Source organism: Sus scrofa, chromosome 6, assembly GCF_000003025.6.
Source record: "Sus scrofa isolate TJ Tabasco breed Duroc chromosome 6, Sscrofa11.1, whole genome shotgun sequence".
Classification (NCBI taxonomy): domain Eukaryota; kingdom Metazoa; phylum Chordata; class Mammalia; order Artiodactyla; family Suidae; genus Sus; species Sus scrofa.
In genome coordinates, this window is record NC_010448.4 from 27,612,654 (window position 1) to 27,626,860 (window position 14,207).

Genomic DNA, 14,207 nt, shown 5'->3' on the forward strand with positions numbered 1-14,207 from the left:
ACGCGAGGGACACGCAGCGCTGCCGGTACTCCGCCTGGGGATAGAGTGGAGCGGTGTTGTAGGCGCGCTCTCCACGCAGACCCGGGGAAATGCGCAGCGCTCCAGCAAAGGCTCGCAGACCCGGCCCCGCGTGCGGGCGGGTAGCGTGCTAGACCGTGGAGTCCGAGACTGAGGCACTTAGGGTTCGTCTGGGATTGACCGAGAAGTTTCTTCAGACATCGCTTCCTCTGAGAAGCCCGCCCCTTAGACTAGGCGACCGCTCCCTTCCCCAGAATTGCCTCTGTCCGTGCAGGGTTCACTGTGTTTTGGAAGCTCCCGGTGGCGCACCTGCAGCCCCCACTGCTCCTTGGGCCCGGGAGTGCCCTCCTGGTCCCCAGCGCGCGGGCCAGCTGGTGTTCTTTAAATATTTGTCCAGTGATTAATGCCTGAACTCGATTTTGGCGGGAGGTGGGTAAAAGGAAAGACCTGAGGTGGGGTTGAGGGTGTTCTTAAGAGGAGTGCCACAGGCAGGTGTGCATTCAAAAGGCAGGCCATTGCCGATCAGGGAGGGGGTCCTCAGAGACCCCCAGAACTGGGACAATAAGGGGATGAAGGCAGAGCCAGGAAATCGATCCCAGAAAGCAAGGAGTTTTTGGAGAGAAGGGCAGCCACTCTTCCCTGCCTTTACTTAGTTGGTTCCCTTCGCTCTGAACGAAGGTCATTCCCATTTCTCTGTCTGTGGGAATCCTGACCAGGGCACCTCTTCAAGGAAGCTCTCCTGGTTTCCCTAATCACAGTTCCGTCTGCTCTCTCTCTCGACCCCCTGGACACACTTGTCGGGCCCATGGCTGTAAGGACAGTGAACTCAGGTATGAGGTGAGGGTTCTTGGTATTGTGTAGAAGCCCAGAAGAACCTGGGGAGAGGGGAAGCTAATGTGCTAGCCCCTGCCTGCCACTGGCCTTGGCCTGTTCAGTCCGTCTCTCCTGCCAAACTCACCACTCCCTGCCCAGTCCAATCTCTAGACCTGAATGACTGCTGGATGGGTTCCTGTGCAGCCACTTGGTGAAAAGCAGAGTGCCCAATGGTAGGGCAAAAAAGAAAAAGACCTGTAAGCTCACCATGCAGCTGGATGGACTTCGAGTGCCACTGAGCGCCTCCTCAGACTTCTGCTTCTCTTAATCCCCAGCTATAGGATGAGGCTCCCAAGCAGGGTGACAGGAACCCAGGTAAGACTCGCCAAATTCTGCAGAGACAGGACCTGAGGCTGCGGGAGGACAGATGTCAGGGAAGTGGGAGCCAATAGGGAGCTACAGCACCCTGTGCGGACCCAACACATCGTGACCCTAAGATGTGCCCCTGAGGCAGAGGGAGAGTCAGGGCTGCCCCAGATCACACTACACCAACCGATGAGTGGTCCCTAGGGGCTCAGAGCAGTACCTGCCTAGGTGGGCTGGGGAAGAATTTGAGACATTATCCCCCTAGGGTTTGTGGTGGGGCTGGCACTGCCCCGGGGGGGGGGGTAATAACAGTAATAATACCTCTGGCCATCATTTGGCTCTGAATGTTCCCTGTTAGGCCAGAGGGTTGTCCTGACACCCACTGAACCTCTCTCCAGAGGAGCCCCAGGCAAGGTTACTGACTCAGGGTACCGAAGCCCCCACTCCCAGCTGCTATGTCCTAAAGCCTATGGGAGAGAACAACGCCATCCTTTCCACCCCCGTGCAACCCTCCCTGGGGAAGGCACGTCTTGGTCTCCAGGGCAAAGGTGCTGGCTCTTTGTGCCATCCTTAGCAGGCCTTTGTGGTATCCCTTATCAGCTTAGACTTTGTGGGCACAGTGCCTGGGTGTGTCTGTAGCTCCTGGGTCTCCTCTTGAAGGGTGCGATCCCCGAATCCAAACAAGCTCTGCCTGATCTGACTCTCCTCTCCCTTTCCAGTTTGAATCTGCTAGTAAAATGTCCACAGTTCTCTCCCCCTTGGGTCTTCTCTGCCCTTCCTGGTTGCTGACCAGGCTCTAGAAGGTCACTGGAACCTTCCAGCATCACAAAATGCTAGGCCTAGCTGACACCCTCTTAAAAATGTTGCTGGAGGAGTTCCTGTTGTGGCTCAGCGGGTTATGAATCCGACTAATATCCATGAGGATTCGGGTTTGATTCCTGGCCTCGCAAGTAGGTTAAGGATCCGGCATTGTGGTGAGCTGTGGTGTAGGTCGCAGACATGGCTCCGATCTGGTTTTGCTGTGGCTGTGGCATTGGCTGACTCCACCCCTAGCCTGGGAACTTCCATATGCTGCAGGTGTGGCCCTAGAAAGAAAAAACAAAAAACGTTGCTGGAGTTCTCTTGTGGCACAGCAGGTTAGGGATCTGGTGTTATCACTGCAGCAGTTTGGGTTGCTGCTGTGGTATGGGTTCAGTCCCCGGCCCAGGAGCTTCCACATGCCACAGGTGGGGCCAGAAAAAAAAAATGTTGCTATAGGAAGTTCCCTCATAGCTCAGCGGGTTGAGGATCTGGCATTGTCCCTGCTGTGGCTCAGGTCACTGTTATGGCACAGGTTCAATCTCTGGCCCCCGGACTTTCACATGCTGGGGTGAAGCCAAATAATTAATTAATTAATTAAAACTAAAATGTTGCTACATTGTATAGGACCCACTTTCAGAAAAAAAAGAAAAGAAAAAATTGGAGTTCCTGTTGTGGCACAGTAGAAACAAATCCTACTAGTGTCCATGAGGATGTGGGTTCGATCCCTGGCCGCACTCATTGGGTCAGGGATCCGGCATTGCCGTGAGCTGTGGTGTAGGTCGCAGACACAGCTTGGATCCTGCATTGCTGTGGCTGTGGTGTAGGCTGGCAGCTGCAGCTCCAATTCGACCCCTAGCCTGGGAACTTCCATATGACACGGGTTTGGCTCTAAAAAATCAAAAAAAGAAAAAAATTGATAAGCACAGGTGATGGATCTTACCCTCTCCTGTCCCACCCAGTCCTGGCTTATCCAACAGAGCTAATCAAGGTCTCCGGGGCTTTCCACATCCTGCCCAGGAGTTCCCCAAGAATGGACGTGTGTGTGGCATCCTGGTTTTAACCTAAATCGTCGCAAGTTCTTTCCCTTTCCGATGCCTGACTTTTCCACTTCCTGACACAGGGGGTGACCTCTCCACACCCCCACATGGTAGACCTTCTTTTTCCTGTTTAACCAAAGAGCTTCTCTTCAAAGAGGAAGCATCCATGATGTAACCAGCCTCTGATCAGGGACATTTCAGCAGGTTTTGTTCTTTGCTGTAATAAACATCAAGCCTCAGAAGTCAGTGGCAGCAGTGAATTACAGGCGCAGGCGTCACGTCCCACAAGGAACTGTGTCAATAGCATGTTACACAGGAGAACGTACTATATAGACAGTAGGTTACTGGGGAGAAGGGGGGCCTTTTGACTTGGAAAGACATTGCTCAGTTGCCCTCTGGAGCCTGTGAGTAGCTGTCGAATCTGGTCTCAACCACACCACGTGGCATCAAGCATGTTGATCCATGTCAATCTGATAGGTGTAGGGTAGCAGAGTTCACTGAGGCTGTTTCTCTTTCTTTACTTTTCTTCTTCTTCTTCTTGTTTTCCTAATGAAACCAGGCTCAGATCTGCCCAATTTTGCAGCGGCAGAACTTGAGCCTGCAGGAGGAAAGGCACCGAGGAGCTGGGAGCAGTGGAGACAACACCGGGGGAACTGGGAGCCTGACTGGACACCTCTCTGCACCCTGAGGCTCCCAGAGGGTCGGGACTGCCCGAAGCCACGCAGCACAGCAGGGCTCCCTGAGGTCGAGAGAGTAATATAACAAATGCAATAATCTACCTTCAGCATTATCAAAACCTGGGCAGCTTTGTTTTATCTGGATTATCACCTCTCCTCTCCCCATTATTGGAAGCAAATCCCAGAATTATATCACTTGTAAATGTTTTATCATGTCCTACTGAAAGGAGAGGTGTGTATCTCTCCTAATCTCTTAATGTAGTCAAACATCTAGTCAAATATTTTTATTTTATATGATCATGGTATTTACGATTTTTTAAGAAAGATTTAAATGAGGGTCATACTTGAAAAACTGGTAGATATGCTTCTTTTTTAATAAATAGATTTGAGATATAATTCACGTAGCATACCTTTTACCCATTCAAAGTGGTTTCTAGTATATTCACAGAGTTTGCCACATCAAGTCCCCTTTCCCCAAACTTCAGCAGGTTGGTTGTTTTCTCTCTATGAAATGTCAGTTTTGGACATTTCATATAAATGCAGTCCAAGGTGATCCTTTGTGATGTCTTTCACTTAGCTTAGCTTTAAGGTTCATCCATGTCATAGCACGTTTGCGACTTCTTTTTATTGCTGAATAATATTCCATTGTGTGAAGATGCATTTTTTTCAATCCATTTATCAGTTGATGGACTTGGATTGTTGCCACGTTTTGGCTATTATGAATAATCCTGCTATGAACATTTGTGTACAAATTTTTGTGTGGACATATATTTTTACCTCTCTTGGATTTATACCTAGAAGTGGAATTGCTGGATCCTGTGGTAACTCTGTGTTAAACCTTTTGAACAACTCTCTGTGTTTTCAAAGCACCTGCACCATTTTCCCTTCCCACAGCAATGTTTGGAGATTTCACTTTTTCCACATCTTTATGTTTGTTATTATCTACCTTCATGAGTCTCTTTCCACTTTCAGATTCCTCCTCTGCTTCTCTTTTATATTCCTTGGAATTTTGTTGCTGTGTAGAAGAAACCAGTTTGGGAGTTCCCCTGTGGCACTTTGCATTGAGGATCTGATGTTGCCACTGGAGCATCTCAGGTTGCTGCTGTGGCGCTGGTTCGATCCCTGCCCTGGGAACGTCCACATGCTGGGGATGTGGCCCAAAAAGAAAAGAAAGAAAGAAATGCTCTTTGTTTGTTCTGGAAATGTTCCCAGAGTTTGAGGTTTACTGATTACATCCCTATGGTTTCTTTTAACTCTTTCTCTGTCCCCTGTAAACTTGTATTTATATTCTAGAGGCTTGATTAGATTCAGATTTTAGATTTTGCTTTGTTTTATTTGGGGGCAAGACTATTTCATGTGTGGCGCAGTGGCCCTCCAGTAGAAAACAATGTCTGATTACCTTGCTTTTTGTGACAAAACAAGCTGTTGACATCACAGTCAGATTTTTTTTTTTTGGTCTTTTTAGGGCCACACCCATGACATATGGAGGTTCCTAGTCTATAGGGTGTCCAATTGGAGCTGTAGCTGCTGGCCTAGGTCACAGCCACAGCAATGGAGGATCCGAGCCATGCCTGTGACCTACAGCACAGCTCACGGCAATGCCAGATCTTTAACCCACTGAGCGAGGGCAGGGATTGAACCTACATCCTCATGGATGCTAGTCGGGTTCGTTAACCACTGAGCCACGACGGGAACTCCACAGTCAGATTTCAACATGCATTTCTCTTAGCATGAGTGAGGTGAACATCTCCTCATTTGTGTAAGAGCCATTTATTTGTATTTGTTATTCTCTCTGAACATATTCTTTCACAAATATGTGCAGCTGGCATATTTCTTATTCATTTGTAACATTCTCTATTAAGAATATCAGAAATTCTCTTGTGGCTCAGTGGGTTAAGGAGCCAGCATAGTCACTGCAGCAGCTTGGGTCACGGCCGTGGCCTGCGTATCTGATTCCCACAGTTCCATACAGTGAGTGGAAAGGACACTCTCACCCCATCAAGTTCTGTGACCATTTGTTTGAAGCTCCTGGGGCTAAACCACGGTGCCAAACCCCAAGGAGCTTCACTGAGCATGGCGGAAAAGGCTGGGGCCAGATTCAGTGAAGCATTGTGGGGGGCAGAGTTACAGGCAGGAAATGTATAAAGCAAGTGTTGGTAGTGTCCCTTGAGCTGAGCTGAGGACAGGGAAGAGGTGGCTGCATCAACAGTCAGGGAGGGCAGCTGACTGGGAAGACCCACCCCTGACATCCCTCTCTCTGTCCACAGGCCAGTACTCTACCAGCCCCATCCAGACCACACGCACAGGACAGCTTCCGGGAGCCTCACCCAGGTGAAGAACGCTGCCATGGTGGTCCACACCTCCCTGGGAATTCCCTTTGCCAAGCCACCTCTAGGGCCACTGCAGTTTGTGCCCCTAGAGCCCCCAGAATCTTGGAGTGGTGTAAAGGATGGAACCTCCCACCCAGACAAGTAAGCAGGGAACTCCAGGCTTTGGGACAGAGGATGCTCAGAGCTCTGGGCCAGGCTGTAGTTATCATTTCATCTAAATCCCCACAGCTAGCTTTCCTCTGAGTTTGGTGGATTCCCACATGCATTTTTCCAATGAGTATGCTTGAAAGAGTGAGGTACCTTTCTCAGGCTGAGGGCTCAGCCCTCAAAGAGCATTAGGTCCACATGCTGAAGGGATAAGCAGGACACACATCTCCCTAGGTTCTTGTTATGCCAAGTGATCTCTGACACCAGAGGAGGTGTTGGTGGCAGGAGTTTGAACTTTGTAGGAGCTTCTGACTCAAGCAGCAGAGCTGTGGATCCCTGAGGAGTGGAGGACAGCCCTCCACAGTTACTGTGCCAAGCGGCAGGGCCAGGTGCCATTTACCAAGAGCCATGTATATGTTCTTGCAACTGGAAACTCTGTGGGAGTGATGGGGTTTTCTGAGAGTCTGCCTTGAGGTGAGGGACCACCCACTGTCCTTCTCTAAGAAATTAACATCCATTCATTGTAGCAACAGGTGTATGGGCTACTCCCCTGTTCCAGGCCTGTCAGAGTATAGTGATGTGGTGGTGAGTGTCAACACATGCAACCAGTGATTCACATAGACACCCACAGGAGTCAAGACTTCTTATGGGGTTCCCATCATGGCTCAGTGGTAATGAACCCGGCTAGTACCCATGAGGAGGTAGATTCAACCCCTGGCCTTTCTCAGTGGGTTAAAAGATCCGGCGTTGCTGTGAGCTGTGGTGTAGGTGGCAGATGCGGCTCGGATCCAACGTTGCTGTGGTTGTGTTGTAGGCCGGCAGCTGTAGCTCTGATTTGACCCCTAGCCTGGGAACCTCCATTTGCCACTGGTGTGGCCCTAAAAAGACAAACAAACAAACAAAAAATATTCCTCAGGAGTTCCTGTTATGGCTCAGTGGATTAAGAACCCAACTAGAATCCATGAGGATGCAGGTTCAATCCCTGGCCTCACCCAGTGACTGGTTAAGGATACGGTGTTGCCATGAGCTGTGGTGTAGGTTGTAGATGCGGTTTGCATCTGGTGTTGCTGTGGCTGTGGCATAGGCTTCAGCTGCAGCTCCAGTTCGACCCAAGCCCGGAACTTCCATATGCTGTAGGTGTGGATCCCCGCCCTGAAAAAAAGTCAAGATTTCTCAGCCTCAGGAGGATTGGTATCCAAAGCCCACATAAGCTTGAGGCCTCCCTGGAAGACTAGGCTCCATCCCAGCTTCTCCAGAACCTGTGGCTTGTAACTTGGTGCAGAAGGGGCTTTAGAGAAGGGTCTTGTGTGAGTGGGATATTGGGGGAAGTGGGCCCAGGATCTGGTCATGGCCATGGCACAGTCCCAGGACTAACTGCCTGCCGTGACCACCAGGTGTCTCCAGGACGTCGCTGGCATGGATTCAGTGTCTCAGAAACTAATGAATAGGACCCTGCCTTCCACCTCCATGTCTGAAGACTGCTGCACGTCAACATCTACACACTGCCCATACCCACAAGGCTTCCGGCCTGCCTGGGAGTGCCAGACCATAGCTGGCTGAGGGGTAGGATAACATTTCTTCTGTAAGAAGATTAAAAAGGACAAGAGCAGCCGCAGCCCCAGTGCGGTGTGGACCCTGTCAAGAAGCCTCTTGCTCTCAGATCCAAGGAAAGGCTTCTTACCCAGTGTGGGTGGCTGACCCCTGGGCACAGGGTCACAGAAACCTGGCTTCTCCCAGAGATCAGAAACTGTGGCCCTGGGAAAGACTCAGAACCCACCCAACCAGCTCACACCCAGGACCCACTCAGGTACCTGAGGGCTCCACTTTGAGGTGGCCAGAGACCCCAGCCATGGATTATCTGTTGGGTCAGTGAGAATGGAGGGCCTTTTAATTAATGTGCACATGCTGTGATTAGAGAGACACCCCTTTTCTTTCCACCTCAGGGGCTTCTGGGAGAAATGGAGCCAGGCTCTGGTATGTGGGACAGGCCTTAAAGTGTGGGAAGCCCAGTTTTCCTGACAGAACTTGGGTTGCCTTCAGCCCAGGCCATGAAGATGCTATCATGTCTTGCTGGAGTTCTGTCCATGTGGTTAGGTGGACAGAGCCAAAGTGGTGCTTAGTCTGGGTAGCAGCCCTGGTGGGGTTTGGGGTGGGTGGAAGCCACATGGTATTGTGCCTTGGATTCCCCAGGTGATGGTGTGGATCCGTGGTGGTGGGCTTGTGATTGGCATGGCTTCCATTGTGATGGTTGTGGACTGGCGGCCTTGGAGGACGTGATGGTGGTTGTTATCCAGTACTGCCTGGGCGTGCTGGGCTTCTTCAGGTGAGACCTGGGCTGGGCTGAGCAACGTGGGCTGAAGGAGCCAGGACAGTCCCATGACCCCCATCCCTGCCACCTCTCAGCACTGGCGATAAGCATGCAACTGGCAACTGAGGCTACCTGGATCAAGTGGCTGCGCTACGCTGGGTCCAGCAGAATATCGCCTACTTTGGAGGCGACCCCGGCCCTGTCACCATCTTTGGCCAGTCTGTGGGTGGCCTAAGTGTGTCATCACATGTTGTGTCCCCCATGGCCCAAGGCTTCTTCCAGGGTGCCATCACAGAGAGTGGTGTGGCTGTGGTGCCTGGCTTCATCTCCAGCTCACCTGGCGTGATCTCCATAGTGAGCGCCCTTGACTGTGGGAAGCCCAGACCTGCTGTCCCATCTCTTGCCTCTCAGCCTCCATTACTCTGTCTGTTAAATGGGGATAACAGGGACTCCCCTGCCATCCCTTCCCACCTTGGGAACGGCTGCCTATCAGGATTGTTCAGGGGTCAGAATTCGCAGACCTGTGCCAGTGCGGAAGCCAGTGTATTCTGTGGCCCATAACACTGCTGCCCTGGGGGTCCCCCTCCATGGGCAGGACCATCTAGGCAGGTGAGATGGCCTCCTTGACAGGGACCTCTGACCATCAGGGAAGTTGGAACAATTTCAGAACCGCAAGAATCCATTATGATACTCTGAGATTTGGGGTACATCTACCTCCAGCAGGGCATTGGGCACACCCCCCTTCTGGGATGACCGCCTCTTCCTCTTCCTGGAGGATGAGCCAGCCCCTGCCTGGTCTCTTGACAGATAGTGGCTAACCTGTTTGCCTTGAGGTTGACTCAGAGGCCCCGGTGTACACCTGCGGGGCAAGAGTGAAGAGGAGATTCTGGTCATCACCAAGGTTGTGAATGGACGTGGGTATGGAGGAGGGGGACCAGTAGGTATGGGGCAGGCAAGCCTGGAGCCCCTCATGCTCCCCAGACAAGTTACTCTGTGGCTGCACCTTGGTGTCTTCACTCCCTGGATGGGAAATCGAGGCCAGGCCGTGCTCAGGCAGGTGTGGGTCCTCCTGGGGTGGGTGTAAGCATCCTGGGGTGAGCCAGGAAGGGATGGAAGATGTCTATGGTATCAGAAAATGTCTGTAACCTGACCTTGATGTCCCTTAGCCCTTCAAGATCATCTCCAGCCTAGTGCATAGGATCTTCCTGCCCAGGCACCCCCAGGAGCTGGTGGCCTCTGAAGACTTTCGCCCCATCCTCAGCATCATTGGTATCACCACTGAGGAGTACTGTTGGATCATCCCCTCCGTGGGGCCCACTCCCAAACCTCCAGGTGCTAGGGAGCCCATCGGAGGGGTGGGGGTGGGGGGTTTCATGGCTCCAGGCCCATCCTACCTCCAGCCCGATTCTCCCTCACTACCCAGAGCGTGAGCAATTCAGACACCCAGGCAGGTTGGACAGAGACCGTGAAGGATGTTTTGCAGGAAACATCGGCAGTGATGGTGAGACTCCTAGGGACCTGCCCCATGGGGAGGGGCTCCTCTTCTATCCCAAGGCATGGGAGACCCATCTCACAGATACCCTAACCATGCAGCGTCGCCCAGATTCCCTAACCCATCCTGGGATCCATCGTTCAACCCAGTCCCTGCTGCCTCCCTGCCCTGCCAGCCTGCCTACCCTGACTCTTCCTGATCACCAGGGCAGATGATGCCTCCTGAATTTGGTGACCTGTTGATGGAGGAGTACATAGAGGACAGTGAGGTCCCCCAGGCCCTCCACACCCAGTTCTATGAGTCCCCCCATTGGGGGACTATGTCTTTGCAATCCCTGCTCTCCAAGTAGCAAAGTTTCAGCATGAGTACACCTGTAAATAAGGCCACACTGGCTGGGGGTGCTGCTCAGGGCTTCAGGTGCCAGGTGAGGTCTTCTGGTGTCCAGATCCCAGCCCACGTCTATTTATTGACCCCAGGTGCCAGCCACCTGATATCCTTCATCTCGGTAAATCCTTGTGGCTAGTCTAAGAGACAGGCATTTACCCCATTTTATGGATGAGGAAACAGATTCAGTGACCTTCAGGGACTTGCTAAGACCACACCCTAGGAAGTTCCAAGGCCATAAGTTGAACCTGGGCCCTCCCCACTGCCCTGCTCCAGCCTGGGCCTCCCTCAGCCCCACGGTCCTGAGTCCAGCCAGCTTTGGACATCCCTGGGTTGTCAGCATGGGTGATCCGAGAAAGTTCCAGGTGAGGGGCTCCTGAGTCACGGCCAGTCTAACCCACCTCCCCAGGTTCCTGGGCCCCTGTCTACTTCTGTGAGTTCCAGCATCAGCCCAGCTTCTTCAAGGACATCAAGCTGAGCTACCTGAGGTCAGACCATGGGGAAGAGGTGCCTTTGTCTTTGGAGCCTCCATCTGGGGCAGCCACAGTGAGTCTTCCGGGGCTGGGTCCCTCAGAGGCTCCTCATTTCCAGGCTGGGGGACCAGATGCTGGCTCGGGCCCTGAGTCGGGGTGATTGTCCTCACTGGCAGTGAGGATGCAGGCTCAGAGAGGGATGGGATCAGGTGTTCAAGATCTGACAGCTAGAAAGACTGAGGTCGAATTGGAGTCATGGACTCTTCCGACTGCGGCCTGTGCTCCCTCTGCCTCTACCCCCGGAGAGATGTGTATAGAAGAGGGTGTGCGGCATGGCTGCAGAGGTGGGTTTTCAAAGCCATATTTGTTTCTTAAATGCCCTTCTAGTGTTGGAAGAAGGGAGCCTTCGGGGCCAGGGACGAGCCTAGTGTCTGGGCAGCCAGAGGCCGAGGGGATGTATGGGGTCTGGGCAAGGAGGGGGCCTGGGGAGCAGGCAGAGAGCCAGGAGAAGCTCTACCTGTGCTGATGAGCGTGCTGGGGGAACGACCCATGTGCTGGGCTGGAGCTGCCCTGACCTGGACGCCGGCCTCTTGCTCTATAATCAGAATCACTGGGGAGGAGGAGCTGCTGAGCAGGAAGATGAGGAAGTACTGGGCCAACTTTGCTCGAAATGGGTGACATGTTACACCCCTACTTTAACCTCCGCAGTTAAAGCCATCAGGGAGGGCTCCCCTTGTCTATAGTGACCTCATTAATATACATGTCCTCAACTGCATGGCAGCCCTCTGCCCAGGTCTAGGACCTTCCTGGACAGAAAGGGACCTTATGGATGCTGGGCGCTTATTCCATCTCTGGGTGACCTGGATGGCGGGGTCCGGGGCGCCGGCAGTGCTATTATGGGCAGAGCCTCCCTCTGTTAGGAAGGGACAAAGACTGCCAGACTCCGTGGTAGAGGTGGCGTTCTAGTGGAAGGTAGTTTCTTTCCTAATTGTGGAAAACCTCCCCTCTCATTCCCCAAGCCCTGATTGATTGCCTTGCCCGATTCCGGTCAGAGTGCTCGGGTCTGGGCTCAGTAGGGGTTCAGAGTGACCCTCACGCTCCCCCTCCGGAGGCATGTCTCTAGGAACCCCAATGGTGAGGGTCTACTGCACTGGCCCATATTCAACCAGGAGGAGCAATACATGCAGCTGAATGTGCAGCCTACTGTGGGCCGGGCCCCGAAGGCCCGCAGACTCCAGTTCTGGACAGAGATCCTGCCCCAGAAGGTGCGGGAGCTAATGGAGGCCAAGGGGGAGTACACAGAACTGCAGCTCCCCGTGGTTGGGAGGGTGGGGTGCGGAGGGGGACGGGAGAGGGGTGGGCTTGAGTGCAGGTGGGGGTCTGTTGGATGTGCCCACACGCACTAGTGAGGAGCCATAGCCATTCATTCATTCATTCATTCATTCTTCCATCCTCCCATCCATCTAGAAAACATTTAAGAACGTACTGTGTGATGTTGGTTGCCAAGCCCACCATGGGTCCTCTCTTGTTAGACACTCTCATAAATCCCCCCTGAAGCTGGATGAACAATCCCCAATGGAGATTTGCCTTTCCCTGCACCCCACTGGGCCCCAGGCATATCCTCCCTTCCTCACCTTCACTCCCTGCCCACACTCTCTCATCTCCCTCTGAAGGAAGGTGCTTTGGAGAGCTGCCCCACCTGGCTCTCAGCAAGCCCAGCAAGCTCTCTCTCCGGAAACAGCCAATAGGAAAACTGGACACAGAGATCTCAGCCCCTGAGGCTACAAAGGGCTAAGAGCGTAAATCCTCGTCCCCACCCATTGTCCTCCTAGATTAAGTGTCATCTCTCATTGACATTTAAACAACATACTCATTCACTTAGTGTCCCACAGAGGTGACTGACCCCATTTTTTTGTAGGAAGCAGGACTGGGCCTGTCCATAGGCCCCTGGAGCTTGGACCAGCTGCACAGTGGCCAGGAGAACCAGGTGGGTTCCTCCTGGTCATCTGCTTCCTGAGTTTGTTTTTATTCTCAGTGGTTCTGCAGACATTGTAGGGCCCAGACTTCACATGCCCATAGCACATGCATGAAATGTTTATCTGTGGGATGTTTCCTGGAAGTAGGACTGAGGGGTCAGAAGATCCAGGCATATCTAGGAGAAGAGACTCTTGTTCCCTGGCTCCCATGGGCCTCTTCATCCAGGGAGATCTCTTGCCTTTTGGAATTCGCCTCGCTAACCCCCTACCCCCGACCCCCACCACCTCTGCTGAACATCCCCAGCCCACCATGGGCATCTGCATGAGTAGTTTTCCCGCTTACCCCATTGTTTTCCCTAAATGGTTATTCCTTTCCTCACCCTCTCATCCATATAAAACCCTCTCATATTTTATCTCAACATGCAAAGTTACCAAATTATGTCCATTCTGCCTTTTTGTTCCGCCAAAGCACTCTCTCTTTTGTCATTAAGAGACTGTATCCCTTTTCTTGTAGTCCCAGGACTCCCTACCTCTGACACTCTGGACACTAGGACACTAGATTTCTCAGGAGGAATGTCCCCTGCCTTCTGCCCACTGTGCCTAAGCCTAACTGTACAACTTCCAGAAGTTGTGCTTGAAGGATAGACATTCTGGCATTGCCCACTCTGGCCACCAGATGGCAGAAAAGTATAACCTTGAACTTTTCACCACTTGGCTGCACAATGCTTCCCTCCTACATACTGAAAGCATTTATGACATACATGCCTCTGTGTGTTTTTCAGTCCTGCATGTGCACAATGTAATTCCCAAATGTGAGTTCCCAGGACTAATTCTTGTTTTAACAGCTTTATTGTGGAATAATTTACTTACAGTTAAATTCACTGATTTAGGTGTACATTTGATAAATTTGGATAAATGTATGAGACATACAACCACCATCACATCAAGTTTTAAAATGCCTCTATTGCTCCAGAAAGTGTCTTTATGCCCTGTTGCACTGTTCTGACCCTGGCCTCAGGGCCAGTTGAGGGTAGTACCCTGCTTCTTCCCTGTCATTTGAAGATCCTCCAAAGAGTGGGTTTATGCAATGGTCGCCCCAACATACGCCCTGGGTATCTTCAGTCCTGGGGTCCCATGGCAGGGCTGCTCAGGCACAAGGTGCCGAGGCTGTGTAAGAGCCTCCTCCTACCACTGTAGGAAAAGGTTTGCTTGTTTTTCAAAGCATTAAACATAAAATTACCGTGTGACTGGCAGTTTCCTTCCTAGCCATGCAGCTGAGAGAAATGACCATATAGGTCCTCATAGAAATTTGTACTCATGTGTTTATAGCAGTATTATTTATAACAATCAAAAGGGAGAAACGACCCAAATATCCATTAGTGAAC

General features: G+C 52.0%; 1 long non-coding RNA gene across 1 annotated transcript; it reads left to right on the plus strand.

Annotated features, from left to right (window-relative positions):
- LOC110260939 lies at nt 2-9,793 on the plus strand. The gene is made up of 5 exons (XR_002344555.1): nt 2-1,206; nt 5,980-6,183; nt 7,584-7,752; nt 8,380-8,512; nt 9,664-9,793. It is a non-coding gene; the product is annotated as an uncharacterized LOC110260939 (long non-coding RNA).